This window comes from Centropristis striata, chromosome 7 (genome assembly GCF_030273125.1).
Source record: "Centropristis striata isolate RG_2023a ecotype Rhode Island chromosome 7, C.striata_1.0, whole genome shotgun sequence".
NCBI classification, from domain to species: domain Eukaryota; kingdom Metazoa; phylum Chordata; class Actinopteri; order Perciformes; family Serranidae; genus Centropristis; species Centropristis striata.
Window position 1 is genome coordinate 7,055,557 of NC_081523.1, and position 6,616 is coordinate 7,062,172.

The following is a 6,616-nucleotide window of genomic DNA, read 5'->3' on the forward strand; positions in this document are numbered from 1 at the left end:
AAATTTCATGGTAATATTCTTAGATTAGAGATATCTTGCATGCAGTGTTAATATTTTAGCTTTTGCATGGCAGAAAAGGCAACCACAGTAAGTTTTATGGTAAACTGCCCAGCAGATTTTCACATTTCTTGCCTTCAAACAGATATTTTGTGCAATGGTATTGACAGAAGGATCAGGGGGTCACCACAAGCAACTTTATATTCCATTGACTCCTTCCTCCTTTCATAAATAATTCTATGCATCTTTCTTGTCAAAACGCGCCACCTCATTACCCACAATGCAACTTGAACGCTGACTTACTGTTCCATCTGACTCACAGTTATGTTTCCTCCAGTCTTTTACTTTGGAGAAATTGATGGAAGTATATATCTAAAAAACAAGATATAAATAGTTCATCATAAAATGTGGATTGAAACTGAAGATAATTGTCAATTCATGACTTCTGGCAGAAAACTACAATGCTGACGCAGGCATAATTTGGATATGGCACCATTGACAGGCGACCAAATAAAGCAAATCTTGATCTTACAGATTTTTCTTGACATTTGAGATAATATAAGTACACAACTCAACAATATATATACCATAGCTCTAGTTGTTTTTAGGCCATTTTTTAGACCCTTAAAGCTATTTTTTCTTAAACAAAATTATTCCAACTTTATGGCAACCATGTATATAAAAAAGTAGAAACAATATGTAGAGATAATTTGAGTTTGACACCAAGGGTCTACATTTACTCCTTCTTCCTTTCATACATAATTGTGTCTTTAATTTCCAGCATTTTCTGTAGTGAGCGCTATCACTTTAAGGCTTTCCTGATTGCAGATTGAGGTTATAAAAGCACAAAAATCCCATATGCAAGTAAATCTGCAAATTTCATGGTAATATTCTTAGATTAGAGATATCAGCAACGATTTATATTAAGGTCCTTGTAATAACCATTAATTAACAAGTAATAAGGCCTTACAAGATGCTTATTAACATTATTGTGTGTTTATAAGCTTATATAAGTGTTAATAATGGCATTACAAACACCCATGACCCACCCATTATGTCTTTGCCATGCCTTTATTAATCTTATTTTGTTTGCTTATTGATATTAAAATATACTTTATTGCTCATCTATTATAAGTTAACTATAAGTTAACTATGCTTTTTGCAACTACCGGATCTAAAGAGAGAACAATGCCTTATTACTTGTTAATTAATGGTTATTAAGGACCTTATTATAAAGCGTTACCGAGATATCTTGCATGCAATGTTAATATTTTAGCTTTTGCATGGCAGAAAAGGCAACCACAGTAAGTTTTATGGTAAACTGCCCAGCAGATTTTCACATTTCTTGCCTTCAAACAGATATTTTGTGCAATGGTATTGACAGAAAGATCAGCACAAGCAACTTTATATTCCATTGACTCCTTCTTCCTTTCATAAATAATTGTATTCCCTCCTTCACTGGTTCATTGTTAGTCTTTTTGTCTGTGATTTTAGGAGGCGTGGTAACGTCTGTTGTGAACACACATAAACACATAAAACCAGGATCACTCACTTGACTCGTCTGTAACACCACTGATCCGCGTGGGATACTTCAAATCTATGATTCATTTTCTTATTTATCCTTTTTTTTTATTTAACCAGAGATTCTTCTTCTAAGCCACTCAAATTTGCCAACTGGTTAGCTCGTGTGTTTTATCCTTATCTCAGTCGGGGAGATTACGAGAGCAGCTCTTTTTCTCCCGAGAGATGCTCGTATCAGTCGTCCGACTCCAATCTGCAACCTGTAGTTGTGTTGGTGACGCCGATGTGTTATCACCCCTCTCTTCACATGAAAACAGAGTGGGTAACCATAGAAACCCCGCGGAGAAGGGCCTTTAAACTAACAGGATTAGAGTGAACGCGAGTGGGTCTGTTCCATTTCTGTTTTTGTTTCCATCGTCATTTGTGCACATTCAAGATTAGACACTTCATAAACCCTTGCCATGAGAGCAAAACAAGGGCCCTACATATCCACTATGGCTCATTAAGCACCAACATAATGCATCACAGACGATGGCTCCTGTGTGGATTGTCACTTGAATTTCACATTTGGCCATCAAAGCCCCTGTTCGCTGGATGAGTAATGACTGTAACATCTCTATTTCCATGTCTCTGTTCCTCTCTGTCTTTCTCCTTCTGTCTTCTCTCTTTCTCAGGGTTTTCTGCTCGTAGGTCTGTGAATCCGAAGCTCTCTGACGACAACCAGTCTGGAGGACACAGCAACACTGGTTAAAAAAAACATACTGTGCCAATTTTTGTACTGTAAAAAAAAAACACACAGAAAAACATGAGTTTCTTTTCTTTTCTTTTTTCTTTTTTATACCACTTTAATGTTTTCGTTGGGCTCTATGCGATTTTGTCTGTAGCAAGTTGGAAATGTTCTGTTCTCTGAGAAATCTGTTTTGCTCGTTGATGATACTTCCAAAAAGTATAAATTGATCATTTTGATTCATAATGTGTGCACCTAGTGTAATGACCTGCCTCATTGTGAATGCATGACCAAGACAAGAATATACTCAAGAAATATAATATACTCTGTGTTATTGTTACAGTTAAAAGGCTTTTATTGAGGTTTTATATTTATGAGGAAAGACGTGTGGGAATTGATAACAAAAACTCACAGACATTTATGAAGTATGAATTAAGTCGACTTTCAGGAAAGATTCAGGGCTGGGAGAATCAACTGGGCTCGTGTTTTTTTTTATTTATTAAAGGCAAAGGTGGTTTAAGGAAAAGCTCAAAAAAGGGCAGAGATAATTGAAAGATGTACAGGCATGCAGATAGAAAAACTGAAAGAGTGATTTTTCTGTGCGCATTGTTGACAGGTCGCCCTGAATTATGAAAACAGCGATTCTGTCACAGCCTCGACTAACATATTATCTAGCTCTTCACTGGCAGTCCATCAAAATGCATCAGCCTCTGTGCCAGCTCTCTTTTTAGTGGCCTGTCCATTCTCTCCCTAACATCATAATGTTGTGTGTCCCAGCTGGTGCTTGCCCAACCCACAGCAGCTGCATAGGAATGTGAAGGGGCAGCCACTGAAGAAGTCTGAACCAGTGCATATTAAAAATAAACTCTAATTAATGGCACGTCTCTCAGATTTGGAAATATCCAAGTACTGGTGGCTATAATAAGAGATAAATGACATGTCAAGTCGTAATCATAGTGGAGGGACACGGTTTTGAGAAATAATTTCTTGAATTGTAGATGATTGTTCAAGGATTAAATCATTTTGATTTGGGGGGAGGAATTATTCTCTTTCCTGCCGAGAGTTGGATGAGATATTGATAACACCCTCGTGTCTTTATTGCATATATGAAGCTACAGCCAGCAGCCAGTTAGCAGGCATTCAGACTGAAGAAGCCTTCAGGAGGTTGTGTTGGTGGGGGCATCTTGTTTTGGATATTAGCGAGACATGAAATACAATCCTGGAAGTCCAGTTTGAGTGAGCGAGTAACCCTTTTGATGCACAACATGGGTCAAAAATGACCCGCATTCATTCCCCATGTTATTTAATGCTTGCAGTGTGTTTCTGTGCTCTATCTTTTGATATAAACTTATTTTATGATTGACTATTCCAAGTATTCTTTAAATTTCTTGTTTTTGACAACAACAGATCATTATTTCCATTTTGCTTGTCATACTTTATGAAGAAACAAAGTTTTTGTATTATTATATAGCTAATTACTTGGCTAAGTAGCTTGCCAAGCTAACTACTTAGCCAAGAAATTAGCTCAGTAGTTAGCTTAACAAGCTACTTGGCTAACTACTTAGCCAAGAAGTTAGCTAAGTAGTTAGCTTAGCAAGCTACTTAGCTAAATACTTAGCCAAGAAGGTAGCTTAGTAGTTAGCTTAACAAGCTACTTAGCTAACTACTTAGCCAAGAAGTTAGCTGAGTAGTTAGCTTAGTAAGTTATTTGGCTAAATACTTAGCCAAGAAGTTAGCTCTGTAGTTAGCTTAACAAGCTACTTGGCTAACTACTTAGCCAAGAAGTTAGCTAAGTAGTTAGCTTAGCAAGCTACTTAGCTAAATACTTAGCCAAGAAGTTAGCTAAGTAGTTAGCTTAGCAAGCTACTTAGCTAAATACTTAGCCAAGAAGTTAGCTGAGTAGTTAGCTTAACAAGCTACTTAGCTAAAAAAAATAGATATGGGTCATTTTTTACCCATGTTGTTCATTCGAAGGGTAGTGAGACAAAAAGGGATTTTATTTAAAAATTAATAAAGGAAAACATAAAAATTAGGATGTATAATAATCAAAAACAAACTAATTGAGGAAAACCTGGAATATTGAATGATGAGAATAATTTATTGCAAAGATATAGAACATAAAAACTCAGACATATCGGGTCACTTTAGACCCATGTTGTGCATCAGAGCTCACACACCTTTTACTGTTGTCGAATTGGCTGCATTCAAATGAATGAGAGTGATTTCCTTTTTACACAAAAGTCACAATGAATGCCTTAGCTTAGCATAAAAACTTAAAACCTGGAAATGTAACCGTATCACCCTACCACGGCTTTATAACAAATTTGTTTAAACCACTTGCATAAATGTCACTTTGTGGTTTAATAGGAGACTATGTGCCAGACCTTATCTTGACTAAAAGCACAAAGTCACCGCTTCTTTCGAGGTTTAGCGGTGCTGGTAGGTAGATTTTGTTGTATTCTGATAGAGCTAAGTTAGATGTTTCTAGTCTGTTCTGGTCTGTTCTGAGCTAAGCTAAGGCTGCTGGCTGAAGCCTCATATTTACCGTAGAGATGATCGGGAGTATCGTTTCTCATTTTACTGTGTCAAGTATTCCTTTAAATACGACTCTGTGTCTCTGTAACAAAACATTGTTAAATGAAGCAAAACGATCTCTTTCAGCACCCTGCGCTGCCCAGATATTATCTGACAGCTATTGAGCTTTTTAAAAAATTTGCATTTATCAGCATCATTAACTCCTCTGCCTCTTGCCTTACATGAACTCTCTGCCTCTGCCTACTTACAGCACATTCATTCTTTCTTTTGTCTCTCTGCATGATTGTGCGCAACCCTTCGGCTCACATGCCACCCTTTCACTGTGACCTGACACCTGCTCAGTAGCATCAGCATGCATGAGTGTGTGTGTGCGTGTGCGCGTGTGTGTGTGTGAGTGTGCCATAGAAATCATAAGTGTGTGCATGTCTATATGAGTGGGTGTAAAACATGCATGTGCTCAGGTGTATGTTTTTACATAGTTATTCTGTCTCTCCGATATTAAAATAAGCATGATTTTGTTGCTCTGTGAGTCACACAAGCCTGCAAATCTTACAGATGGTGTTTTGGTAAACAGGAAACTGCCCACATGGCTTTTTAGTTTTGATCTCAGCAGGTCAGTTTTGTTGTAATAAGTTCCAGTGAAGTTTTTTTCATTCAGGGACAAGAGGCAGTCACACTGCCGCTGTGGTCATTTGCTGCTTTCCAATGAGTCAGGGTTGTAATTTGAATATAATTGTGCAGGGGCCACGTTGTTTATTGATCACACACTCTGCAGTAACCTGTGGCTTTTTACGTGTCAGCTTCTGAGTCTTGTTTGTTCCCTTTCTTTGTCTCTGATTCAAATTAAAAATTACTGTTAGCATGATTAACGGATTTCAATGTGATTTTCCAAACGTCCCTCACAGCTGCCAAGTTTATTTATTTATTTTTCTGAATTTTTACTGCTGGGAGAAAATGGGCGATTCCCCATGAACCCCCACTTTTGTTCATTCCGGATGAATGTCTCCTCTGTATAATTTGTTTCGACAGATTTAGTTTAATCGGAGTGAGAGCCGTCTAAGAAAATGTCTGTGATGTAAAATGTGCAGCAGGAATACAATTGATACACGATATATAGCTTCTATATATAGCTTCTATAGATATATATTCAAAGACAAAGTATAAAATATAAAGAGTACCACTTTGATCTTTTCTAAGAATGTATTTTGATTATGTAAATGAGCACTATGATTCTGCTTGATTTAAAAAAAGAACAAAAAAAGGCCTATTCTACGGTGTCTCTCGTATCCTTTAGGTATGGGGGATAAAAACGGCAGCGTTAAATAAATGCATGGTGATCTTCTCTCTCCTGTTCATATTTTAAAAGCTCTGTCTATTTACCAGCACTGTGTCAGTCAGTGAGACTGTATTGTGAAGGTGGTCCGGGCCTTTCTCACAGGGCTTTGGATGGTAAAAACATTCTCGAGGGGGGTTTCTTTTTCTGTGTTTGCATATCGCTGCTGCTATGAACAACTCTGATCCAATCAGCCTCTGCTATAATGACCTTTGTTGTGTAATTGATTGAGGATATTCCATTTTAATGCATCAACTGCAAGGACTTTGCATTTACTTACAAATAAAGAGAAACATTTACAGAATATGTCAACACATTTCGCTTGGTTTGTTTTTTCTTGTTTATATAAGAGCCAAGCCGGACTGCCGGAGGTTTATTCCTGCAGCGGGACTTGTTTAAGGTTGAAGCGTTTTAGTTTGAAGGTCAGATTTAGATGTTGATACAGAGTTTTTTTTTTTCTTTCCCTGCAAAACAGAGTTGCAGCAAACAAGCCATTTGCTTCC